General features: G+C 50.4%; 1 long non-coding RNA gene across 1 annotated transcript; it reads right to left on the bottom strand.

The window, feature by feature from the left end:
• Nucleotides 1–9,425: 9,425 nt before the first annotated feature.
• On the bottom strand, nucleotides 9,426–12,096 carry LOC148217629 (uncharacterized). Its single transcript, XR_015800923.1, has 2 exons — nucleotides 10,722–12,096; nucleotides 9,426–10,395 (listed from the first exon to the last, which is right to left on the bottom strand). It is a non-coding gene; the product is annotated as an uncharacterized LOC148217629 (long non-coding RNA).
• Between the last annotated feature and the right edge of the window lie 441 nt (nucleotides 12,097–12,537).

The following is a 12,537-nucleotide window of genomic DNA, read 5'->3' as shown; positions in this document are numbered from 1 at the left end:
AACACTCGGGAAAATCCCCCCGGAATTCCTCGTAAAATCACCCCGGATACCCCGGGAAAATCCCTCCGGACTCCCCGAAAAATTCCCCCCGGAATAATCGGGAAAATCCCCCCGGAATCCCCGAGAAAATCCACCCGGAATCCCCTGGAAAATCCACCGGGAATTCCCCGGGAAATTCCTCGCTGAAACCCCTGGAAAATCCCCCCGGAATCCCGGAGAAAATCCCCCCGGAATTCCCCGGGAATATCCCCTCGGAATCCCCGGGAAAATCCCCCCGGACTCCCCGAAAAAATCCCCCCGGAATACTCGGGAAAATCCCCCCGGAATACTCGGGAAAATCCTCCCGGAATTCCCGAGAAAATCCCCCGGAATTCCCTGAGAAAATCGCCCCGGAATCCCAGTGAAAATCCCCCCGGAATCCCCGTGAAAATCCCCCCGGAATCCCCGGGAAAATCCCCATGGAATCCCTTGGAAAATCCCCCAGGTATCCCCGATAAAATCCCCCTGGAATCCCCTGGAAAATCCCCCTGGAATCGCGGGGAAAAAGCCCCCCGGATTTCCCGGGAAAAATCCCCCCGGAATCCCCGATAAAATCTCCCCGGAATCCCTGAGAAAATCCCCCCGGAATCCGCGAGAAAATATGCCCAGAATCCCCCATAAAATCCCCCCGGAATCCCCGGGAATATCCCCCAGGAATCCCCGATAAAATCCCCCCGGAATCCCCCAGAAATTCCCCCCGGAATCCCCGACAAAATCCTCCCGGAATCCCCAGAAAATCCCCCCGGAATTCCCGATAAAATCCCCCCGGAATCCCCGGAAAATCCCCGCGGAATTCCGGTCCATTTCTGTAGGAGAATAGTTTGTAAGGATAGTGCAGAAGGCACTAGTTGCCAACGAGTTACAGCTGTACTGACTAGCAAGGAGTGGAAACAGCCTTGCCTGCCCAGTGAGGCTGGTTGTTATAAAAGCGTGGGTCAGCTGGCTGCCAGTTTCACTAAGCACAGCTCCAGCTGGAGGTGCAGAGCCTGCTGCAGTGTGGGCTGGAGCCTGCTGGCTGTGCTGCGAGGAGGAAGGGACACGTGGCCGTGCAAGGGATGGACAAGGTGAGAGGATGCTGTGTGTGGGACAGACAGGCTCAGGTGGCTGGGGAAGGGACAGGCTGGGGTTTAGCCAGTCGTACAGAGGAGAGGAGGAGTCGGTGCTGTGTGGAGCTGCCTGTGAGAAAAGGAGTCAGAGTTGCCTCAAAGAAATCTGTGGAGAGAAGGCATGAAAAGTGTGTAATGAAAGACTAATGTTGGTGCCTGTCATGTCTGTCTTGATATAATTGCTACACGTTTTCTCGGAATGCTTGAATTTAGACATAAAATGAAAACTTTCTTGTAAGAAAGGAATGCATTTCTCACCAAAGTGGTGTAGGGTGGGGGATCACAACTCCCAGATGGCCTGGAAGCGGAACGGCCACAGGGGTTACTGTAACTGGGCCTCCAGTACCAAAGCCCCAGTGGGTTTAAAGGCTAGAGCTGGGCTGGGATTAGCACGGGCTATGCAGCTGGGCTCATGCACAGGTCTGTCAGCACTCCTACCCGAGGACAGTCCCTCACCTAGGGAGAGGTTCTAGGCCTGGAGATGAGGCTGAGTTTGGGAAGGGTGATGAGGACATGGTTAGGGAGGGATGTAAATGCATCTCAAAAGACTTAATTTTGAGGGGTGGCAAGCATTAGCTATAAACCAGTAAGTATTTACAGCTAAAGGCTGGAGGTGGGGGCTGTCTGAGGAGGACAGGACTGTTTAAGGCTGAAGTTGGAAGAGAAACCTTGGTGAAGCTTTTGCGTTAGAAACGGCCTCACCTGCCAAATCAGATTTTTGTCCTCAGGATTGCATGAGTGAGGATGCCACAGCCAAGGAAAAGGTTCAGGTTTGGGAGGCAAAGGCGAGTTAGGCAGGGCTGCAGGGCTGGGGCTTGGCTGTTTCCATACTGCTCAGGGCAGCAAAGGGTAGCTGGCTCACTGGGCCTTGGATCTAGAACTCTTTCTGGAACAAGGTGGAGAGCTGAGGTTCATGCAAGGAAGGGGCCAGGAATTCTTTGTCTGACTGGAAAATGCCAGAGGGGCAGTGTGTGACTCGGATAGGATGATATGTTCGTCTGGCGAGAGTCACAAAAGAATATTTTGGTTTACTGATAACTGGGCAGCTCAGAAGTTACTACTTGACTTAGTTGCTGCTCCCATCTGTTGCACACATAAACAGAGCAAAGCAGACGAATTCTCTCGGAGCCTGAGGTCTTTGACTGGCCCTCCAAAAATGCTGCCCGCTAAAAAACAGACGTGGGGGAGGAAAGTTGTCAGATACAATAGAGCAAGAAAAGGACACGGGCTTCAAAGTGCCCTCCAGCAGACCATGGAAGTGACCTGTCTGGAAGTGAAACCAGCAGTCTGCTTCCCCAGCCTCCTGGAAGCCTCTAACAGCTACACAGGCAGTGAGGGGAGAGAACAATTCAACCTCAAAATAATTTTCAGTAGCGTTCTGCACTGCTGTTAAAAATACTGCAACCAGGGAATGTGGTGTGGTGATAACTATTAGGCCTGTAAGTCTGGTAACTGGGGCTTTTAGCTCAAACATCTCGGTATGGCTACTTTGAGCCTTGTAAAAGCTGCGTTAAGTCCAATTTCTTGGGTAGTTCTACTAGCTCTAGCCTTGCTTTTCATCCCCTCAGTAACAAAGCAACTCCCTCTCGAGAATGTTATTTACTTTCCATATGATGTGCCTACCGATTTCTGGAATTGCAAATGTCTTTGGATACATGCGTAAATTGAAGTTTCAAGAAAGCTGTCAAGCTAAAACAAAGGCTTGCCATAATGCAGAAGAAAATGTTTTATGGAAGAACTGAGAGGTCCCTACCTGGGCATAGAATTTGCTATACGAAGGTGTGTTCCAAACGGATCTGCCATCTAAACAAGCAGAAAAATAGTTGGAATGTAGTGAGTTCAATTTAACTATTGCTAGAAATAGGAATTATTAGCAGAGCTTGGAGCATGATATCACTAGCAGCAGTAAGACGCTTTTAGCTTGCTTCTCATCAATTACTTGTCAAAAGCATTTGTACCTAGTGTGTAGCAATTAATATTTCCCCATTTTCTTCCCCCCCGCCCCCCAGTCTCAGGTACTCCTTTTATTTTACCCTTTTCTGTCTTGTAACATCACCTTCCTTTATTTTATTCTATCTTCTGTTCTCAGAACATCGCAGCATCCTCTGTCAATGTGAAAGCATTTGTTCATCCTGTCTTGGAATGGCTGTCAATGTTGCCCTCTTCTGGATCACTTTTTTTTTTTTTTTTTTTTTTTTTTTTTTTTTTTTTTTTTTTAACAATATGTTGCTAAATGTCAGGAAAATTAATCCACAAACACCAGCGGTTTATGTCCAAAAAGGAAACAGAGGAGTCCTTTTTGCTTTATTCGAATAAAGGGAGAGGCCATGGGACATTCCCCTGGGATCTCTCAAATTTTTGGAGGACGCAGCCTCCTTTTTATCCTATTTTCCCGGCCGCATTTCCCTCTCTCTTTTCCCATTGGCTGAGGTACTTGAGAGGCACAGACTTCCCGGAACGCCTGATACCTGAAATTCCCCTCTAATGTATAACCCTCCCTTTTAATTTTTAATTCTTCTAGAATTCATAGTTTCCCCCCGTTGCTTCTTTCATCTTTCGATATCCAATTTCATTTATCAGCAGCCCCGCAGTTTGTTTGTAAAGGCAACTATCTCTTTCCATTCATCAATCAGTGGAATCCATCCCATTGTTTCTTTTATCTCTCAGTGCTAGCCTTATCTACAGGCTGATCCACAGCTCATTTGTAAAGACAAATTCAACATTCCTCTCAGCTAATAAATGAGAAGTTAGCTGAAAAAAGTAAAAACTGGATTTTTTTTCCGGTGTGTGTCGGACAATACAGTGGAGAGAATTTGCGGGAGGATGATCGAGGATATCCTATTATAATATCGTTCTCGGACATTTTACTATTTTAGATCATCAGTTGTATTCTGAAAGAAATCTATTTTCATGATATGTGTACGTTTGCACGAAGTTATAGTTAAATATAGCTTGCGGCTGGGCTCTTTAATGACTAGGGGTATTTTTGGTTTTAATTCAATATTTTATGCTTGTGGTGTGTAGTGTGCTGATTTATTTTTTAATGTTATTTACTACGTGCGCTTTTGTTTTTGAGTGAAGGTAACTTTCTGGATGGTTTTGTATTTGAGGCAGAATGAATTGAAGTAGGTTTTTAAAACTGATTTTTCATCTGTACGATGGGGAGTTTAGTAGGGGCAGCTCTGATGGTGGGGGCTTGGTTGTTAATTTTATCAGACGGCTTTTGTTAGATACAGCTTTTAATTCTGGAAAGTTTTTTTTTCTAATGTCGTGCTTTGAAGGTGGTTTTCGAGGATGTATGGTATAGCTTTATTTTGTTTGTAGATGGTGTATGATAAGGGCTATGGTCTATTTATCTAATGCCATGTTTTTTCATTCAGGTGTTGATAAGGGAGTTCTTGAATGGCGTTTTGTGTTGTTTTTGTTTTTGGTGGGGCGTTGTTTTTAAAGGATACCTTGATAAGGTTTGCCGATGGCGTTCTAGGCTGTAGCATAAGGCATAGGGTAGTTTTTGAATTATTTTGTGGTGGCTTTGATTCTTGCCAGTATGTAGTGTTTGTTTGAGGTAATGCTGTGTAGCTAATTTCTGTTTTCTTATTAATATTAGAATTGGAGTGTTGTAGTATATGGGCTGTTATTATATCCTAGGGGTTCTATTTATTTGGTTGGATTGTTTTCTAGTTATGGATAATTTTTCTCAAAAAACCATTTTCAGGATTTCAGGCGTGACACAAAAGAACACTCAGATTGCTGGAAGGGAAACGTGTGCCCAGATTGTCTCGAAGCAGTGCTGCTGTCGGTTCTCGTTCAGTTGTGTCTTCTGAAAATGAGACTGTTGTATTCATTGCGCTGTGCTAAACACTTGTCATTCTCCCAATGCCAGGAAACAGATGAAGCTTGAAGAAAGAGGAAGGAATTTGGAAGCGTACAAACAAGCTGAGAAGAGGTTCGGAGATCAGGGTGCTCACTGGCAGCAGGGGCTGGGGTTAGGGCTGAGCAGGAGCAAAGCCGGAGCACATCAACCTCACCTCGTGTTTTCTCGGGGGCTTTATGGCCCTGGCAAGAGAGAGATGTTCACTGATGAGTCCCAGGCCGAGCCGTGAGCACAGCATGTTGTGTTGGAGCTGGGGGTTTTTTTTGAGACGTTCAGCAGCCACACTCTCTAGTCAAGAGTCCTGAGGTTTGTTGCTGCTCCACTTTCATCCTCATATCCAGCTTCCAGCCCTTTTCTTCTCTCTGTCCAGTGTGTCTTTTGTGTTCCTTTCTTGTCCTGTGTGCTCCCCATCCCATTCCCGTTCCCTACGGAGGGGGAGGGTGTGGAGACTGGGGGCTCCGACGTGGTTTGGGGCACCCCAAGGTCCCTGGGAAAGGGAGCCGGGCTGCGCTGGAGGAGCAGGTGAGTCGGGCATGGGGGGGGGGGGGGGGGGGTCATGCTGGGTGCCAGAACATTGAGAGGGAGGGGTGGGTGTAGAATGCATGAAAAACAGAACCATAAAAAATAGCTAAATATAGTCTAAAAGGAATGTTTAAATGCTTTTTATTTGGGTAGAGGCACGGTTTTTATAGCTAATATAAAAATAAAATATGAAGAATAGAAATAGATTGGTATACATGTAAAATATAATGAAATATAAGTAGCAAATATCTATGAAAAATCTAGTGTATAACAGAAATAATGCAACTATAAGAATATGTATAAATATAAAATAGAGCTATGAGAATGGTAATAAGAATGGGGTAAAACATCAGTGAGAAATGGAAAAAAACCACATGAAAAATGGTGGGAAAATCAGTGAGAAATGGAGAAAAATCAGTGAAAAACGGGGGGGGGGGAATCTTTGAAAAATGGGGAAAAAAATCCGTGAGAAATGGGGGAAAAAAAATCCATGAAAAATGGGGGAATAAATCAGTGAGAAACGGGGAAAAGTGGGGAAAAAATAATTGAGAAATGGGGAAAAAATCAGTGAGAAATGGGGGAAAAGTCGATGAAAAATGGGGGAATATTCAGTGAGAAATGGGGGGGGGGGGGAATCAGTGAGAAATGGGGAAAAAATCCATGGAAAACAGGGAAACAATCCATGGGCAATGGCGGGAACAGAGCGAGCTGTTGTCGCTCGTGCTGTGGGGAAAAAATAAGTGAAAAATGGGGGCAATAATCAGTGATAAATGGGGAGAAAATCAGTGATTAATGGGCGGAAAAATGCATGAAAAATGGGGGGAAAATTCAGAGAGAAATGGGGGCAAATATCAGTGATAAATGGGGAAAAAAATCAGTGATTAATGGGGGGAAAAATGCATGGAAAATGGGGGGAAAATTCAGAGAGAAATGGGGGCAAAAATCAGTGAGCAATGGGGGGGAAAATCGGGAAATATCCATGGAAAAATGGGGGGAAAAAATCACTGAGAAATGGGGGAAAAAATCAGTGAGAAATGGGGAAAATATGGGAAAAAATCCACGAAAATTGCGGGAAAAAATGCATGAAAAATTGGGGAAAAATCAGTAAGAAATGGGGGAAAAAATCCATGAAAAATGGCGGGAAAAATCAGATCGGCGATCGATAGCTAATGCGTGCCTATGGATTAGATCGGCGATCGATTGATCACGACTACCGATCGATTAGATCGGCGATCGATTGCTAATGCCTGCCGATCGATTAGATCGGCGATCGATTGATCGCGCCTGCCGATCGATTAGATCGGCGTTCGATTGCTAATGCCTGCCGATCGATTATATCGGCGTTCGATTGCTAATGCCTGTCGATCGATTAGATCGGCGATCGATTGGTAATGCCTGCCGATCGATTAGATCGGCGATCGATTGCTAATGCCTGCCGATCGATTAGATCGGCGATCGATTGCTAATGCCTGCCGATCGATTGCCTCGGCGATCGATTGCTAATGCCTGCCGATCGATTATATCGGCGATCGATTGCTAATGCCTGCCGATCGATTAGATCGGCGATCGATTGCTAATGCCTGCCGATCGATTAGATCGGCGATCGATTGCTAATGCCTGGCGATCGATTAGATCGGCGATCGATTGATCGCGCCTGCCGATCGATTAGATCGGCGATCGATTGCTAATGCCTGTCGATCGATTAGATCGGCGATCGATTGCTAATGCCTGCCGATCGATTAGATCGGCGATCGATTGATCGCGCCTGCCGATCGATTAGATCGGCGATCGATTTCCAATGCCTGCCGATCGATTGCTAATGCACACTATTTGCACACTCCTTGCACACCCTTTGCACTCGTACAGATGCAGGAGGTTTCTCAGTTCTGGTCGGGGTTTCTTGGGGCGTTCATTTCGGAGGATTTCCTCAAGGATTGGGACACTCCTTGATTCCATCCCTTGCCTGTCTCCCAAGCGCCACCCTGTGGGCAGAGCGCGGTACTGCGCGCCTGCCTCTCCCAAGATGGCGGCTCGGGTGTCGCTCCCCGACCTTCTAACTCTGGCTGCAAAAGGAGGGGGGCACAGCAAGGAGCCCGCTCGCTCTAGTGGGATGCCTGCGCACGACGCCGACACCGATGCCACGGGTGCGATTTTCGGCGGCGTTTCCAATCGTGCGGACATCTCCTTCAGCCCGCTTCGGCCCGGGGAAGAGGGGCGGGGCCGCCAGCGATGGTCCCGGCGCAGCCCGGGCAGGCTCGGGGCGGAGCCGGGGCTTGGCGAGGCGGGGCACGGAGGTCCCGGGGACGGGACCGGGCGGGGCCGGGGCGGTGCTTTAGGGGCGGTCCCCAGTGGTCCCGGGCGGCACCGGGGGCGGGGCCGGGTGATCCCGGAGCGGTACCGAGCTGTGCTGGGGACGGTGCTGCAGGGGCGGTGCCGGGCCCGCCTCAGGGTGATTGAATGCCCAGAAATCGCCTCCTCTGCCCCGTGCTCACACTGAGCTGCGGGCTGCAGCGTGCTGTCGGAGCTCCGCACACAGCACGGATTTGGGCTTCCCCTCCTCTCAAACCCTCTCCCCCTTCTTCCTCCTCCTCATCTTCCTCTTTGTCCTCTGTCACTGCTGAGGCTCTGGAAAGAACTGAAATTCTGCAGGGAGAGATGTCCTCTCGTGGCCCCAGGGACTGCCTCGGCACGGGCCACGAGCGCCTCCGGCCCCTGCCTTCTCCTGCTTGAAAAGATCACCTGGAGCCCGAGCTCGGGGGGGTGAAATCAGCTGAAATCCAGGTAACTCTGTCAAGTGCCCCCCAGGGACATCGGCGGGGCTGGGGGATGAGGGTTTGAAACAGCAAATTCTTTGGAATATACACCTGTCCCTGTGCCGATGCTGCTGAGCTTCCTGCCACAGTATATCCCCACTCCATGAGGCGCTGTGAGGTTATGGCAGTGGGAATTGAGCAGGGAATTGGGGGCTATGGGCATAATTCACGGGAGCTAGCAAAGCTGACAGCCAACCCCAAATCGGGGCACAGCACAGAGAACAATCTGTGTGCTGCCCTGTCAGCTCAAGCTCCTGGGCTGGGAAGTATTGGGAGTTAAATGTATGGAATTACACAAATCACAGCAACTGGCATCACCCAGAGGGACAATCCAAGGCCCAAACAATTCCTCCACAGTCCACTCTGGGAAAAACACCCTGTGCCTGCCAGGAGCTCTGACCCTGCTTTTCCTACCAGCTCCTGAGCAGTGTCAGGGCCACCACGACGCCTTTAAAATCCAGATAAACCCCAAATCCTACACAGTGAATAATCCAAAGAAAGTACTGAATTGTTGTCATTAAAAGCTCAAAACTCATTAAGAATTCTATGACAACAGTGTAATGGACTCCCAGGAACCTCATGAATGCTCTCGGTTTCATTTTTGTGTATTTTTACTCCCTCATTTGGCAGCTTGTAAAACTTATCCTGGAATTCAGAGGTCAAGCAGGATCGACTTTGGATTGACCTTCACCTCTGTTCCCACTTTGTGCAAACACAACTCGTGCCCAGGTGGGTGAACTCATCACCTCAGCTTTTCACTCCAGAGTATCCCCTCCTTATTTCCCTGTAGATGAACTCAGATCCACTCCTCACCTCCACTGGTCATCCAAGCGTCCATTCTGTTCCCCACAGGCCCTGGTGGCCCCGGGGAGCTCCCTTGGCCTTTCTCCTGCCCCTCTGCAGCCCGAGGTCGCTACACAAACAGTTCTTGTGTCCCCTCTAAATGACCCCGGGTTTTCTGCTCAATGAATGGCATGACCCGTGCCCACTGCTCATGATTCACCCAACCCAAATCAAGAGCAAATGTTGCTTGGGCTTTAAGAACTTGAAATAACTCTGAAGCAAAAGAAATCACCTTTTTCTTCTGGTTTTTATTTTTATTTTTTCATTTAAGATGCTGGACTTGCCTCTGTGGATGTGTGCTGAGCTCTCACTGCAGGGGACTGTCAGGCCTGAATGGCTGTGAGTTCGTGTTCTTCTCAGTAGGGAATCAGAAATTATTCTTAGACCATAGAATTGTTTTCTGAAACCTTTCCCCTTTCCTCTTTGTGCCTTTGAATTTTTCAGCTGTTCCCTGTTGTCACTTCCCCTGCCTGACTTCTGTGCAGCTCCTAGCTGGGAAAAACTGGGAAAACTTAGGGGGTACAGAGGTGGAATTTTTGGCTGGATTTTTCTAACATTTCTAATTTTGCTGAACTTATTTCCCCAGTGAGAAGAGCACGAACTCACAGCCATGCAGGCCTGACAGTCACTGCGGGAAATCTGACACAGTATTAATAAGTAACCTTTCCTGAGAGCAGTCACCACCCCAGTCCTCCAGCCTTGTCAAATGTTTGCAATGAATGGACCCAAGTTCTAATCCTTAATCTAAATTTATGTCAGCTTTTGTTAGGAAGATACCGGACAGTAAATCATACAAGAGAATTTAAAAATTGCACAAAGAATAACAGGCCCAGACCAAACCCAACCGCCCCCATCACCGCTCCACCCCAATTTTGGGAGAAACAGTGATACAGTTTATAAATACTCTCCTTCCACACTATTCAGTCCTTCACCGCACATCCCCAGAGAGGAGTCCCTCAGACCTTGCTCCCCTGAACACCAGGAGAGCTGGAGTTTCACCCAGATCCCACATTCCCATGGCAGTTAATCCCAGCAGGGAGGCAAAGAGGAACCCTGCATCCTCTGACATAGCCCACAGCACGGGCAGCACCAGGAGCCCTCCAGGCTCAGACCTCTGGTGCTGAAGCCTCTGGGCTTTGGCTGATCAAACACCACAGCTCTTGGCAAAGATGCCAGGAGAGTCGTGATTCTTCCTGTCCTGAAAGAGAGGAGGAAAAGAAAATTAAGTCGACTGCAGAAGGATTCCAGCTCTCAACTTCTGCTCTGATTCCTCACTCTGGGGTTTTATCCATGACAAGTGACACCAATTCAGAGTGCCCTTTTCCAGCATTTTTATTCCTAACTATTTCAGACATTAAAAGGATGCTCATTTCTCTTATTGTATTCTTTGCTTAATTTTATTAGCGGCATTTTCATCCCAGACCCCACTTGTCAGTTCTTCAATCCTTTAGCACTGGACTTGGCACAAAGGGATACCCGTGGTGCTGCATCACAAGAAATCCCAAAGAGAAACCCCTTCCAAACCTGACGGAGAAAGCTTTCAAGGCACTCCAGAACACAGACAGCTTTTCCTGCCTTGTCAGGCCACACCAATTCTGTCCCATCCACCTGAACTGTGCAGGTGAGGAAAAGGCTTTCCTTGCTCCTCGGGAATCACTGTCTGAGACCACGGATGTCCATCCTGGGCAGCACCTGGAAACAACGTGGGAAAGGCAAAATGAGAGTGTTTTCTATCAGAAAATTACTACTACTAATAAAAATAATAATCAGAACTTCTGGACAAATTTAGTAACATCACTTTGATATGAGAAATACAGGCCATGCCCATCCTTGTAGCCCAGGTGAAAACAGGAAGGAGAACTAGAGGAAAAGCAGAGTCCCTTATTTGATCTCTGGACACAAACTGAGGCCTTTTCCCTGTGAAACCAAACTCACCCTTCCAGGGTTCCAGAGATCAGCTACGAGGAGGCTTTTGGCACTCCAAGAGCAGCTGGGTCACAGCTGGATGCGGCTTGGGTCTGGGAGACACCGTGCTCCTTCTGGAATTATAGCACGCAAATGCCTGCTCCTGGCCCCAGGCCCGGAGATAAAATCTGTGGGGTTTTTCCCTGTGCAACATTGTTCACCCCTCCCAGGTTCCTGAGATCTGCACAGAGGAGGCTTTGGGCACCCCAAAGGCAGCCAGGGTTACAGGTGGGGGCAGCTTGGGGCTGGGAGAAATCCTCATCCATTTGGAATTTTATCAGGCAGAAACCTGGCTGGGTGCACAGGTCTCTGGACACGACCAGTGGCCCTTTCCCCTGTGAAACAAAACTCACCCTGCCAGGCTCCTGAGACCACTTAGGAGGAGGGGTTTGACTCTCCAAGAGCAGTCGCAACGAGAGATGCTCACACAGAAGGCCATGCAGAAGAGGAAACGAGCGCACCCGCAGCCCCCCAAGGCGCGCCCCAACGCCCCAGACCCGGCACCGCCAGCTCGGGCAGTCCCATAAAGCATCCCCCGCCTCCGCAGCGGCGGGACAGGCGGGGCCCGGGGTCCCGAGGAAACCGAGCGTGCCCGGAGGCGCGGCAGGACGGCAGCGCAGCGCCGCCTGGCGGCGGAGCAGGAGAGCAGCGCCGGGCCCCATGGCAGTATCGGTACCCGTGCGCCCCCTGCTGTCCGCGGCGATGCAGCGCCCGATGCCGAGTTCCACGCCCGTGTCGCCGAGGGAGAGGGGCACCGCTGGCTGGGGCCTCCCCGCCGACACGGACAGAAGCCGAAGCAGAAGCCCCGGTGCCATTGGCGGCCCCTACCCAGCGGGCCGGGCTCCGCCGGGCCCGCGGCCCCGCGCGGTATCGGGTCGGCCCGCTCCCGTCTTCGTCGCACCCGGGCCCTGCTCCTGGCATGAAGCGCGTCACCGCCCCGCGCCGTCCCGCCCCCCGCGCGTCATCGCGTGCGTTCGGCGGCCCGCCCCGGGGGCGGTGCCGGGGGCGCTACCCGGGGCTGTGCCGGGGCAGTGCCGGGGGCGGCACCGGGGGCGGTGCCGGGGGCGTTCCCGGTCGCCGTGCCGGGGTAGCCCGGGGAGCGGTTCCGGGAGCGGTTCGGGGGGCGGTGCCGATTGCAGTCCCGGTCACTGTCCCCAGTCCCCGTCCCCAGTCGTGGTCCCGGTCCCAGTCCCCGGTTCCGGTCCCCGATCCTGGTCCCAGTCCCAGTTCCCCGTCCCGGAACCCGATCACGGTCCTGGTCCCAGTCCCCAATCCCGGTCCCGGTCCCTGTCTCCAGTCCCCGTCCCCGATCCCGGTTCCGGTCCCTGTCCCAGGTCCCCGTCCGCGATCCCGGTCCCTGTCCCATTTCCCCGTC

This window comes from Sturnus vulgaris, unplaced genomic scaffold (assembly GCF_052056855.1).
Source record: "Sturnus vulgaris isolate bStuVul1 unplaced genomic scaffold, bStuVul1.hap1 Scaffold_521, whole genome shotgun sequence".
NCBI lineage: Eukaryota > Metazoa > Chordata > Aves > Passeriformes > Sturnidae > Sturnus > Sturnus vulgaris.
The sequence above is the reverse complement of the archived record's forward strand: the minus strand, read 5'-3'. Positions and strand labels throughout refer to the sequence as shown.